The sequence below is a fragment of the Ranitomeya imitator genome, chromosome 2 (genome assembly GCF_032444005.1).
Source record: "Ranitomeya imitator isolate aRanImi1 chromosome 2, aRanImi1.pri, whole genome shotgun sequence".
Taxonomy (NCBI): Eukaryota; Metazoa; Chordata; class Amphibia; order Anura; family Dendrobatidae; genus Ranitomeya; species Ranitomeya imitator.
The window spans coordinates 577550840-577565909 of record NC_091283.1 but is presented as its reverse complement, the minus strand read 5'-3'; the positions used below and the strand labels follow the sequence as shown (position 1 = coordinate 577565909).

Genomic DNA, 15070 nt, shown 5'->3' with positions numbered 1-15070 from the left:
AGGGCGTGGTGACATCGCTGGTTCTTCCTCAGCTTTACGTTGGTGGCGTAGTGGCGTAGTGGTGAAGACACAGCGCGCGATCTGCGCTGTCATCCCTTTCGTCGGTGGGGGCGGCCATCTTCCTGGGGCCGCGCGTGCGCAGATCGAGTGCTCTGCTGCACGGGGCTTCAGGAAAATGGCCGCGGGATGCCGCGCGTGCGCATTAGAGATCGCGGCGGCCATTTTCCCAAAGCCGAGTTTGCATCTCCTCATAGGTGTTTTATTGGGTTCAGATCTGGAGACATATTTGGCCACTGAATCACTTTCAACCTGTTCTTTAAAAATGCAACAGTAGCCTTAGCTGTGTGTTTTGCATCATTGTCATGTTGGAAAATAAATGTCTACTAAGGGCATGGAGTGGTGGCGGAATCTTCTTTTTCAACATAGACCAGGACATCTGTGAATTCATGATAACATCAATGAAATGTAGCTCCCCATCACCAGGAGCTCTCATGCAGCCCCACATAAGAACACCACTATGTTTCACTGTAGGCACTATGCTTTTAGAAAATGGTATATTTATTAGTCCTGAAGTTTTACATTGTAAAGTTTACTGTTAATTTCATCTTAAATGCAAAATTTTAAATAATGGAAAAAAAACCTCATATATAATAATGGAAGAATTATGTCTTGAGCATTACAACATGCCATACTGGAGCCTTTTAAGCAAACACATTGTCAGCTCTGAAAAAACTTTCGTAGCATTTAACAGCTAATGATTAAACACAGCGATTGAAGCGTTTGGAGTATATTTCATACTCTGACAGTTCATTTCAGTTCAACTGAGAAACGGCAACCGTGAGTGAATAAAGCTCTTGGGGTGACAGGGCTAGCAGAAATATCACTGTATGCTGTAAAGAAGCTTTTTACATGTGCATTTGGAGATGAAAAAGCAGTGGCAATGTTCTGTTGCCCTCTAATGAATACTATTCGGCTTTGTTGTTCAGTTGATATGATGCACTTAAACCACTCTCATAACAATCACCTGTACAACGCTTCTATTTCAGGAAGGAAAAACAAGAATAGCAGATTTACCGTGTGAACATCACACAGGCTCGCTACGCTACAAGCCTTCCTAATCCCAGCATAGAGGTTTCAGAATGCTTTTCTGCACGCTAAGGCATTTTCGGCATGATTGCTGTCTGACAGCTAACAGCCCCAGTGGTGCAAAGGCTCAAAAACATGGAATTAATTAGACCAAAAACAACGATTTCAGTGGGACTGGTTGACCACATTGTTATGAGGGCTTCCCATATCTTTTATCAACAGCTATTGGAGATGAGAAGGCTTGAGAATATTACATTTAGATGTCAGTTCCTTTGTTCTCAAAGGATATAAGCCATCAACAAAAGAGTTTAGTAGTGCCTTAATTTCCCTTTTTTCAAAAGTGAGCACATACACACCCATTGTAGCTAAGCCGGCATGTTTATGAGAGGACAGGAGAGTTAGTTGTTGGCCAAACAAGAATTTGCACACAAATGAGTACTTTCCTTTACTGTGGGTTTACTGGCTCAATGATCGCCTACAGCACAATCAACTGCTTAGCTACAACTTCTGACTGCCTGTACAAAGTTTTGAAAGGCAGAATTTTTTTTGAAAATTCATATTTAACCTTCTTCCACTCAATGGCACCTAAGCTGACCACCAACTTTACCTACCACTCATATCAGGGTGCCATGCACATTTATCCTGGAATTGTTTAAAGGGAATCTGTTAACAGGTTTTTGCCACCTGATGTGAGAGAAGCATAATGTACAGACAGAGACCCAGATTCCAGTGATATGTCACTTATTGGGCTACTTGCTGTAGTTTTGCTATCTAGATTATCACTAGAGCACTAGTAAACCAACTGACATGTAGTTCTTCATGTTCATGAGCTCTATGTAACCCCATCCCCCACAACTGATTTGTGGCTTTCTGCCTATGCACACAGGTATGCGCAGAGATCTCATCTCACGAGATCTTGGTGCTGAGATCTCCATCTGCGCATGCGCTGCCCCCGGCAGCCATTTTCCCCGGAGTCCACCTCATAGTAAACCATGTAAGTGAAGGGGCTCTGGGCTTTCGCAAAATATCGACAGCAGCACTGAACACCCGCAGCGGCGCACATCCGAACACCCCCTCATCCCAGACTGCAGCCTGCACCAACGCTCCACCCGTGCATCCTCCAGCAGCAACCCTGGGACCCCGCTTCACCACAGACACCACCCCTAGTAAGCAATAAGGCACATGGATTATAAGAAGCACCACCATTTTATTAAAAAAAAGGTTTTTTTCCTATTTTTATCCTCAACATTTGGGGTGCGTCTTATAATCCGGTGTGTCTTATAATCCGCAAAATATGTTAATTGCGATAATCAGGTTCTCTACCCATACATTATGCTGGGGTAGCAAAAATCTGGTGACAGATTGTCCCTTAAATAACAGTTCCCTATAAAAATTACTATTGTCAGGACTGCTCTTTTCAGTAACAAAAAATAGAAGGATGCAGGGAAGTTTGAATTCTCCATGATTCATTTGCGAATCTATTAGCAGACAACAGGCTGCTATTTACTGCCTATAGTTTATGAATGAGATTCATTTCCCTGCAGGCAAGTGTTCTTGGTTGGCTTCCTCAGCCCTTTCAAAATGAAATCATGTTAGGGAATTTCTATTTTTCCAAATGTCTGCTACCATTGAGAATAAATCTGAATCACATTGTACAGAATAACTGTTTTTATAGAGATCTCCAAATATTTCACCTTACAACCTTTTAACCTGACAACAGTAGAGAAGCAGTCTCTGACAACTCCTCTGAGACATTCATAGCATCAAGTGAATATTTCTGTTACCATCGCTGATTTATCATTAATTTCCATGGAAAGACCCCATACAGCCGTCTCCCTGTAGACGTAGTTGGGGGTAAACAAAATGTTCTCTTTTCATTTAATTTAGTGAATGGTTGCAGGGAGTTATTATTTTTTCTTCACTTGCAAACCCCAATAAAAATATAAAATGCCTCTTCAGAAAGGAAGAAAACTTGAACTCAAGTCCCACCTATTAGAATCAGTAATCCTAATAGTCAATATCAACCATTTAAGGGGCCTTGCCATTTAATTTAGGGTAAGAAGCAAATATAGAAGGTCAGTTTTTTTCAGACACGTGTTTCGGAGTGTTTGCCCCTCATCAGTGTAAAGCATGAGAACTGATTTGGCTGGGTTCTACCCCTTAGAACACCTATAAAGATTTCCAAACCATTTCAGGTACAGCTTTCATCCCCAGCCCTTCCCACAATCGTAAAACACCAAGAATACTAAAAGTTAACCAGTAAATAACCATAGACCCCCAGAGACATCAGATATTAACTTATACTCGTCCTGAACCTGTTTGGGTAATGAATATTAATTTTATCTTTTCATAATACCTAATCTCCAGCAATATGGAATATTGACTCCTAAACCACTAAGCGTAAAGTAATTCGAATGAGACGTAGCATATGTAGGAAATTGTTAAAGGGAGGCTTCTCAGTGGGCATATTGCCATCTCTGACATGGGCACTAGTGAAACTTTGATTTTTCTACTTTTGCATCAAGTGACCAAATTGCCTTCATATTTATTATATTTCTACAGGTATTCTATTCTATAGAATATTCTGAGCAAAACCATATATTATTTTGATCCAAAACATACTATTTCGATTTTACAGCTCTCGTTGTCGGCTTAACCAATGTCCCTGCAAATGGGTGTTGACGTTCCATTCCAGATTTGTGGCATTGCACCGATGCGTGTTTTGTTTTGATTAGTATTCACAGCCAGTGGCGCTGTGGGACTGGCATCTACATAAAAGGTTTCTTGGTACCCCGGTAACCTGGTACTGTAATGAAAAACAGTACTGTGAATAGGAATATTAAATTTAAACTGAAGGTTAACCTACTTTATGAACCTACAGGAACATATTGTGAATTTGTGAAAAGAGTCACTTCATTCTGCAGAAACAAATTTCCAATGACTTCTCAGTCGGATGCCTCCACAGATCACGGGTTGTTACGCTGCTATTATCTATACCCAGTGCCCTTGCATAGCGCCATGGTTTTATTACAATGCTACCGCAGATGAAAAGCAGTCATCTAAATGATCACACAATATTAGAAATTGCTACTAAAGTAACTCACTAATATTTTATCATAGGTTTCGAGAGGATCTGTCACTTGGCATAGATATACTGTATCGTATGCAATGTTTTACCTGGACTAAATGTTCTTCTAACTCCAGCTTTTTGTTTGGTCATGCACCTCTGCTGTATATTCCAGATATATTGGCCCCTGCCCTCTTTGTTTTTTTGCAGCCTGTATGTAAATCTAATGTTCACTAGTCTGCAATCACATAGAGTGACTTCAGACTTGCTGCCTAAGGCCGACAACCCCTTTAAATCTACCATTCAATGGTATTAGTGGGGATTGCCACTTTAATATAAGTAAGGCATAATTATTGTGTAAAGGGAATCTGTCAGCATGTTTTCGCTATGTAATCCAAGAACAGCATGATGTAGAGCCTGATTCCTGTTTAGTGTAATTTTTTTTTTAAATAAAAATAATTGTTTTATCAGAAGGAGATTATCTCTAGTGGACTGCTTGGCCTGTTATAAGGTAGTCTAACCACTCCTCCACCACTGATTGGCAGATTTCTACCTCTTGTACAGTGTACACAGAAAGCTGCCAATCAGTGGTGTGGGCGGGGTTATACAGAGAACTGGTAGATCTGAAGCAGATTTTAATAAAAACAGTAAAAGCAGATGACACATTGCTGGATTCAGGGTCTCCGCCTCTATATCATGTTTTCTCAGAACAGGTAGCAAAAATGTGGAGACAGTTTCCCTCTTACCCAGGGATGTCAAATTCAAAAATACAGTAGGCCAAAATTAGAAACTTGGACAAAGTTGCAGGCCAACCTTGATATTTATTTAAAAAAATGTCCACAATATATGACGTTTTTCTTTTTCAGAAAATATAACAATGAACATTTTCCTATGGAAACAAACTTAAGTTTTGTTTTAACATTGAATCTCGAACAAGCAAAGCTTAAAGGGGTTAACTTTATGAGTTAACTTTAATCAACAGATCTTTGAATAATTAGTGAGCTCCACATGTGAATGTGTATAAAAAATGTTCCTGTGCTGAGATAATCTTATATATGTGCCACTGCTGTTTACTGTGTAATGGCCGTGTCTGACCGTGCAGGAACATGGTCTGATCATATCACAGCTCCTGGGCAGGGGGAGGAAGCAAGAGAGAGTATACAGACATTACAGCATGGGACCATAGCTGATTCTTTCTGTGAGGTAAAACATTGCTTAAAAACAGTCCTGTCCTGTCAGTCAGTATACTTTTTTGCTTCCATCCCTGCCCAGGAACTGTGATATGTGCAGACCATGTTTCTGTACGGTCAGACTAACATTGGTGAAATGTGATCCGATGCTTTGTTGGATTGCACTTGGGACCGATAATACGGCCATCTGTACCTGCCCTTAAACGCAGAAATTACCTGCTGGTTAAATTCACTCCCGACTTGCACCATGCATGTACGGCAGATGTCGTGAAGCCGTTAAAACGCATTTTATTTTCTATGCAAATACTCCTTCATAGTCAGTGTGCGTGTGCCGCCCTGCGGTTAGGGTTCAGGCAGTTAGGCGGTAAGGTGTCATTGATAGTGCTCACTTGGCTACAGCAGGCGCTTCCTGAACCATAACTGGAGCGCTGCACATGCTCACTGACTATGAAGAAGTCAGCAGCGCACACACGGTGTGAGGATGGGTTTTCTTTTCATTTTCACCTCCTGTCAACTGCCGCTGCTTGCTACAACTAGAAGTGTAGCGACCATCTTGAAAGAGAAGAAGAGTGCAGAGAAGATCACTTAGGCCTCTTTCACACTTCTGTTTTTTACAATCAGTCACAATCCGTAAAAATGTTGAAAAGACGGATCCTGTGCAGATTGTAAAAAAACGGGTGCACCGCGTCCGTTTTTTTGACGGACCCGTCGAGGCAGTTGTTGCCAGAATTGGCTATGTGCACACGTTGTGCATGCGTCTTCGCTGCGTTTTTCTGCTGCGAAAACACATACACAACACAACCCATGTTAAAAATAATGTAAAAAATTAGAAATCGTGATATTATTACTTTCCGGCATCCCCCGCAGCCTTCCCGATGCTCGCAATGCTCCCGGCAGCTCCCGTTCCCAGTAATGCCTTGCGAGACAATGACCTGTGATGATGTAGCGGTCTCGTGAGTCATTTCCCAAGGCATCACTGGGAACTGGAGCTGCAGGGAGCATCGTGAGCATCTGGAAGGCTGCGGGGAACGCCGAAAGGTGAGAATATCACGATTTATTATTTTTTAATTATTTTTAACTGCACAGGCAGCATCAATAGTAAAAAGAGAGAGAGTGAGAGAGAATTTCCCTGACTGGAAATTCTTCCGCGCATGCTCAGTTTCAAAAGACGGCATCAGTTGCTGGATTCCTGCTTTTGACGGTCAGCGACGGATCCTGTGTCCATAGGCTTCCATTAAAGCCAACGGCGGACAGCGCAGGATAAGTTGCAGAGCGATTTTCCGACGTACACAAAAAACGTTCTTCTGTGCGTTTTCTCCGCCTGACGGACAGCGATTTTCCAACGGATCCAGCACGCGACGGATGAAACGGAAGGCCATCCATCACAATCCATCACTAATACAAGTCTATGAGAAAAAAAACGGATCCAGCAGAAACATTTGCTGAATCCGTTTTTTTTTCACAAAACGACGCATTGTGACGGAAAAAGAAAGACGGAAGTGTGAAAGAGGCCTTATGTGCGAAGTTAGCGCTATCAACCAGCGTAAGGGAACTGCTCAGTATGCAAACTGATCGGAGTACAACTGTGCAACGAGCTCGTGGCTACTCCAAGGGTGCAAGTTTTCTAAGTAATTACAGCAATTAAACATATACTAGGGGCTAAGTCCAGGGGCATAACTACAACAGGCGCAGGGGTTGCAATCGCAAACGGACCCTGGAGCCTGGGGGGGGGCCCTAAAAGTCCCTTTGGCCTATAGAAAAAGACTATTGCTATTAAAGATTTCAAATATTTGGGGGCCCCTTTGAAGCTTTTGCATTGGGGCCCATGAGTTTCAAGTTACTCCACTGGCTAAGTCCCTTATATAATGGTTTAATTACCGTAGTTTAATTTGCATTTTGGGGATGACTCTCTTTAAAGAAGTTGTGCCATCTTCATATTTATATTAGTTAGCGAAAAAAATGTATTTTTGATGTTTTTTCAGTGTATTTCTATTCCAAATAATACATGTTTATAGAGATCTTTCTGTTTAATTACAAGAATGGTGCCCATAAGCGTTAGTAATATTGTGGCCCTGTGTATGTGACTGTTATTAGGTGGTCGAGCATGCGTATTAACTCTTTATTCTCTTGTCACTGTGGATAAAAGTATAGTTCTGTAAAAGTATAATCCTTCACCCTGATTAGTTCTCACCTAGAACAGTAAAAAGAGGGGATACTTTATACAAAGCTGGCCAGGACAGCAGAGTCTAATTTTGCTGCTGCATGTCGCTTTCAAGAATTATTGCACTTCCTTGGCCATCTTTCTTCTTTTACAGTAGCCACACACAGCCGGAAAAATGAGATTTCTACCATTCTGGCCAGCTTTATATATGCTATTTCTGGCTGTTTGCTGCAAAAGAACAAATCTGGTCAGGATGGAGAATCATACTCAACCTTCGGTGGCAGGAAAATAAAGATTGACTGCGCATGCTCGGCCACCTAATAACGGCTCCATACAAAGGGCCACAAAACAGGCGATATTACTAACCTTTAAGAGCATACTGCCTCTAATAAAACATAAATATCTTTATAACTGTGACGCCCAGGAGACCGGGGTACCCAGCACCGGACCAATGGGGTCTGTCTCTTAAGCGGGATGTCACGGGTGGCTTGACCCGGTGCTGTGGCCTCAGGCAATGCACAGTGTAAGGGGTATCATGAGGGAACAGGCACTTACTTGATCAGCAGCAGGTTCTCCCAGCGGTGATGATCCTGATCCTGGATAGATAGCTATTGTCCAAATGAAAGTCTGAGGCACTGAAACGTTTAACCAGTTTACTTCAACATAAAAGGATTTACAACCAGTCCTGTCACCGGAGTCTGTATGGAAACTCTGAGTTACTTTGACCCTGCCGGGGTCTTCGCCTCTTATTGTACGCAATTTCTGTGTGGCCCTGCTGCTGTATGTGAACTGGCTGCCGGCCCAATCTGTCCCCTCCGGGTCCTGGTTCGACGGGCAACCCGAGTCCTTTTATCGGCTTACCCCCTCCAGGAGTACCGCTGAACTCTGTGTCTGTTGCTGCGTCCGGCCCTAGTGAAGCTGATATCACCTCACGTTTTTCCGGTTGCTGTATTATATATAATGAGTACAGCCACGGATCCGGTATCCGTCTTTGCGCCTGTCCTGGGTAGTGATTAATGCTACCCGGTTTTCACAATGTCCTTTTTCTCTGTCCCTTTTCTCCTCAGGCCGGTGATTTGGGCCTGGAAACCGTCATAGGGCTGTTAGAAATTCAGCTGTATGACCTCTCACTATCAGCTCCTTAGCCCAACTGCCAGTTCTTCTCTCAGACCAGAATGGATCAAGGGGAGTCTCTGGAGCTCCCCCTTCTGGCCGGAGGTGGTAGTGCAGTCTTGCTATTTTAGTATTTGTATCCAGTGTCAGTAACTGTTTTTGTGGCAAATACCCCTAGGGGTGCCACATTCCCCCTTAGTTAAGAACAGTACTCCGGGACTGTGGGACGATAACATTTTGAAATAACAATTAATATGTACAGAGTCTTAAAAATGAAAAGTTACAAAAACCACTCAAGGAAACAAAAATAGAGTTCTGTAAAAAGTCACTTCAAATAGCGTCCATTAATACAGTTCTATCCTTGAAGGTACTAGGAAAGGCACTGCACTTTGTGTCCAGGAATTTAGTTCCATTTTTCCAACGGAGTTACCAATATAAAGTCTAAAGAAAGTTCAAAAAGAGCAAAAAGCAAAGTTCAAAAAGCAGTCTTTCCGGAACTTTGATTTAGTGCCTCCGGGCTGATAAAAAGTTCAAGAATATACAAGAAGTTCATACAGACAAGTCTCTGTAGGTACTGGGCTTAAACGTTGCAGACTGATAACAATGACTATACTACATTTTCTGTTTAACTATATACGGCATAACATATATACAATTCACATTATGAGCTTTATAGTTGGTAATCTGCATACCTGGCTGGTAATTGACCCTGGGTACTACGCTGTGATCTACGTAATAACGGTATCTCTTCATGTGGTGTACTACTGTCTACTGCGGATGTAGTATCTGCCCGCTCTGCTAAAGATAATTCCATAACTATGGAGTTGGCAAGTCCACCGTGAATGGGATTACTCTTTTCAGGAATCTGTTCTTCCTGGCCTGGAACCTCCTGTAGTACGGGGTCAGCCTCTTCCTGTCTTGGGACTTCTGGTATTGGGTTCGGTGTTGGTTAAAAGGCCACCATGGGAACCACTACTGCACCATGGTATGTTAGTAGGGTTTTGGGAAAGTCTCCTATACAGGTGTGATACACTTCCTCTTCTTTTTCCTTTACTGGTTGAACCTGTATGGGTTGAATAACTTCTGGTTCTGGCTGGACAACGTCTGGCTCTTTCAATGCTTCCGGGCATAATTTAAGATTGTCTCTTGACACTAGTACAGATGTTAAGCCTCCGTTTTTGCTAATGAGACACATTTTAGGATTATCCACTCTTGTTGGTAAAACTGTGTAGGGTACGGCTTCCCACTGATTGTCCAGTTTATTGGTTCGACGATTTCTCTTGAGCACTTGGTCACCCGGTCTTAATGGGGTCGCTAGAGCATTCTGGTTGAAAGTTCGCTCTTGTCTTTCTCTAGTTTGCTGAAGGCTTCTTTCCACACTCTCTTGCACTTGGCGATACTGCTTTTGCCGTATGATATCCCAATTGGAGTCTTGAACTTCTGCGTCTGGTTTCAGAATTCCCATTTCTAGATCGATTGGTAATTGGCCGGGTCTTGCACGCATAAGATAAGCTGGGGTGCAGTTGGTGGAGCTCACCGGGACATGATTATACAGATCCACCAAGTCAGGCAATTTCTCTGGCCATTGATTCCTTTCTGTCTCAGGTAAAGTCTTTAGTAGGTCTATTACAATATGGTTCATCTTCTCGCATAAGCCGTTTGTTTGTGGATGATAGGCTGTCGTCCTGATCTTTTTGCAACCATACATATTACAGAATTCTCTGAAGATCTCTGATTCAAAGGCTGTACCTTGGTCGGTGAGAACCTGTTCCGGATATCCATGGGGTCTACAAAAGTACGTTTGGAACGCTTTGGCTGCTGTTTTTGCTGTCAGATCTTTTACGGGTACTACTACCAAGAAGCGTGAATAATGGTCCACGATGGTCAAGGCATAGACATAGCCGGACCGGCTTGGTATTAACTTCACGTGGTCTATGGCTACAAGTTCAAGTGGTTGTTTGGTGATTATGGGCTGCAGTGGTGCTCTTTGGTTCTTTTGATCGTTTCTTCTGAGGTTGCACGGGCCACAATTTCTGCACCACTGTTCGATTGATTTTCTCATCCCGACCCAATAAAATCTTTCTCTTAGAAGTACTTCTAACTTTTTCCAACTAAAGTGACCAGCACCATTATGGTAAGCTTCGAGGACCATCTTGACATCTTGTTTAGGCACGATAATCTGCCAAACCAATTCATGTGTTTTCGGATTGGTGTAGCTTCTACAGAGCTTCCCTTGATACAGGAACATTTTGCCTCTCTCTTTCCAGAGTTGATGCGTCTCTTCTGGGGCATTCTCATCGGGATATGCACTTTGCTCAGTTAACAGTTCCTTCACCAACTTCACAGCCGGATTGCTGTCTTGGGTGTCAGCCCATCTATGGTGTGCTAACGGATTAAAATTCACCTCTTGTTGTTTCTGATAGGTACTTGACTGATGATGTTTTGCCTTGGGACGATGGAAGGCTGGTAGTTCAATTTCTTCAAGCTCCCCCGTTTCTTCTTCTACATCTCTCAAGTGTGGCATCCGGGATAGGGCATCGGCATTTCCATTCTTGCGACCTGCTCGATACTTGATCTTGAAGTTGTAATTAGATAACCGGGCTATCCATCGCTGTTCTAACGCACCTAATTTGGCTGTGTCCAGGTGGGTCAACGGATTGTTGTCAGTATAGACAATAAATTCTGCAGCGGCCAGATAGTGTTTGAAACGTTCCGTCACAGCCCAAACTACTGCCAGTAGTTCCAATTTGAAGGAGCTATAATTTTCTGGATTTCTTTCAGTAGGCCGGAGCTTTCTACTTGCAAAGGCGATGACTTTCTCCCGACCTTCTTGCTTTTGTGACAGCACTGCTCCTAGTCCCACATTACTGGCATCGGTGTAGAGGATGAAAGGTTAATGGTAATCTGGGTATGCCAGAACCTCTTCTCCGGTTAGTGCCTTCTTTAGTTGTTCAAAGGAGTCTTCCCTTTCATCGTTCCACTGAAAAGGAGGGTTTCGGTTTGAAGGTTTCTTCGTCTGCCCTACCAAAGTGTCTTGCAAGGGTGCTGCCAACTTGGTAAATCCTTTTATAAATCTGCGATAGTAACCCACCAATCCCAGGAATTGTCTCACTTCTTTTGCGCTGGTAGGTCTTGGCCAATCCCTTATGGCGCTTATTTTCTCGGGATCTGGTGCTACTCCCTCCGAACTCACGATGTGTCCCAGGTACTGTACCTTTGGCTTGAGAAGGTGACATTTGGATGGCTTGACTTTCATGCCATACCTGGATAAGGCTTCGAACACTTCTGCCAGGTCTATTAAGTGTTGTTCATAAGTCTTTGAGTAGACGATCACATCATCTAGGTACAGGAGGACGGTCTCGAAGTTCTTGTGTCCGAGGCAGCATTCCATCAGCCGCTGGAAGGTACCGGATGCGTTGCAGAGTCCGAACGGCATGCGATTAAATTCACATAGACCCATTGGTGTGGTGAATGCCGTCTTTTCCTTATCTCTCTCAGCCACAGGGACTTGCCAATACCCGCTTGTTAAGTCTAAGGTGGAAAAATAATTAGCAGATTTCAAAGCAGTCAAGGACTCTTCTATCCTAGGCAAGGGGTAGGCGTCTTTATGGGTGATGTTATTAATCTGCCGGTAGTCTACGCACATTCTCATAGTTCCATCTTTTTTTTTGACAATCACTAGAGGGGCCGCCCAGGGGCTACAGCTGTCTCTTATTACCCCGGCCTGTTTCATTTCCCTCAGCATATCTTTTGCACATTGATAGTGAGCGGGCGGTATGGGTCTATATCTTTCTTTTATTGGGGGATGGTCACCTGTGGGGATTGTGTGTTCTACCCCTTCTATCCGTCCGAAGTCCAATGGGTGTTTACTGAAGACTTGTTCATATTCCGTCACTAGCCTATACACCCCTTGTTTTTGATGGGTAGGTGTTGAATTTATGCCCACGTGTAGCTGTTGGCACCAATCCTCCATTTCTCCATCTGAGCCATTGCCTTCCACCTGACAGGTTGGTTCTAAGGGCTCAATGGTTGTGATGGCATTGTTGTCAACAGTATATAGCTTTGCCATTGTAGCATACCTTGGCAAAGTGACCTCTTCCTCTCCACAGTTCAAAAGTCGTACCGGCACTCGTCCCCGGTGTACCTCGACTATCCCTCGTGCTGTGAGTATAGTGGGCCTGCTGTCGGTGTACACTGGTTCTATTAAGGCTTGATAATCTCGTCCCTTAGTACCAATGGCTGCTCTACACCATACCAGCATTTCCGTTTTTGGTGGGATTACAATAGATGTCGGATCACTTACCCTCACACTGCCGATTTCTCCACCTGCAACTTCTACCTGTTGCCTTAACATCAATACTTTTATTTCCCTCCGGAGAACTCTCTGCTGGCAGGATTGGGCAGTTTCAGCAATTTGCTGTAAGACAGAAATGACTTCGGAAAAGCAGTTCTCTAACACAGAGGTCCCCAACTCCAGTCCTCAAGGCCCACCAACAGGTCATGTTTTCAGGATTTCCTTTGCATTGCACAGGTGATGCAATTATTACCTGGGCAAGACTAAGGAAATCCTGAAAACATGACATGTTGGTGGGCCTTGAGGACTGGAGTTGGGGACCTCTGCTCTAACACATTCATTCCTATCAATACAGTTGGTTCACAGTTCCGCCGGTCAACATCAACAACAATTATACCCTGTTTCTTCAATTCTACTTTACCAATCTTTATGGTCATCTCCCTGAATCCTAGTTTCGGTACCAACTTACCATTACTGGCCCATATATCTAGTTCAACATCAGAGGGCCCTTTATCAACATCTGCATCAGCCCAGTACCTCTTATAAAGGATATACGGTATAGATGAAATCTGGGAACCTGTGTCCAGCAAAGCGTTGAGGGGCATTCCGTCCAGCACGATAGGGATAATGGGTCGTCCTCCGATATACCTGTCGTGCCAGGGTGTTGGGCCTTGAAAGTTCATTCCTGCGAAGCGGCCCGCATTCCCAGGGGATTCCCGTTTAAATCACAATCTCGTGCAAAGTGGCCTGGCTGCTGGCAACGGCGGCAAATGGGCTGTCCATCCGGTTGGTAGCGGTCGCGGGGTCGTCCTCTCCATGTCGGGTATCTCCGGGGTCTCATCCATGGAACACCTTCTCTACGGTCTGACAACTCCATCTTGGGTCCTCTCATCTCCTGCATGGTTTTAGCCATTGAAGCAACAACATCAGTTAAAGAGTCAAGCTTTTGTTGAAAAGCCTCATTAGTACTGGGCCCCAGGGGCTTAGCAATGGCCCCGGACATAGCTGATGTCACTGGTACTCCATGTTGTTGAGGAGCCTCTGCCATGAGTTGCGCAGGCTCCTGATCCCGAGGTGCCTCTGCCAGCTGGAGACGTATAACGCTCTCCTTTAATTGGGCAAATGTCAATTCAGGGTTCTTAAAAACAAGCATGCTCACATGCCCCCGGTGAGAAGGGGTGTAGAGTCCCTCAATAAATTGATCTCTTAGCAGTTTATCCGCTCCGGTATTAAAAATGGGTTCAGCCAGTGTAAGTGATTTAAGGGCTTCCTGCAGGTTTAAGGCAAAGTCTCTCACGCCCTCATTAACTTTTTGTTTGCAATTAAAGAATCGTACTTTAGCTTTGCTGCTGGCAGTGGTTTCAAATGTAGCTTTTAATCCAGCAAATATGCGTTCAACAGTGCCTTTTAGATCAGCTGCCCATGCTGTGACTTCTCGCTTAGCATGGCCACTTAACTGCATCATCAGGAGACTAACACGCTGAACTTCACCCACGGGGAACATGTCAAAATGGGCCAGCATCTTTTCTCTGAAATCGTCAAGGGTATTAGGCTCACCTTCATACATTGGAAGCCATGGGCCACCCGGGGTATATGGCATCAGCACAGGCATGATGGGCGCCACTCCTTGCACCGCTGCGCTACCAGACTCTCTATCGACACTCTGTCTTTCAGCTGCATTAGCGTCGCCGGATGCTGCGGCGTCTCCGTGCTGCGACATACTGTGCCCCCTTAGTTAATCCGGACCCTTCCGGTCCTCCGCTTCCGTCGGGATAGTGTAGATTCGTTCCGCTGTGCAGCAGGATCGATTTTCCCCTTGCTCTGATGTCAGAGCGCTCAGCTTGGTGCCGCCCACAATGACACGCCCCCTGCTGCTCCCACCCACCGCGCTCTGTAATGGCGGATTCTGAAGTTTTTCAGTTAGACTGGGGCTCAGGTGATGGCGTAGCTCAATTAACAGTCTCGTGCCTAACGGTTATGAGGTGATTACCTCAGGGGATGGCGGCCATCTTTACTCCATTATAACCAATGGGGAAAAGTCACTTTCAATAGTTTTCAATGGGGAATGGATTTTTCTTTAATAAAGTCAATTTTCAAGATTTTTCATCCAAGTTTTCACAGTTTTGGGCTCCAATCACGGCACACAATACCCGGTATAC

The 15070-nt window shown here is 44.1% G+C and overlaps 1 protein-coding gene across 1 annotated transcript in view; it reads right to left on the bottom strand.

Annotated features, from left to right (window-relative positions):
- The window catches only part of CDH22 (cadherin 22), a 628328-nt gene that overhangs the window by 83534 nt on the left and 529724 nt on the right, over nucleotides 1-15070 (bottom strand). The gene's annotated exons all lie outside the window — the stretch shown is intronic.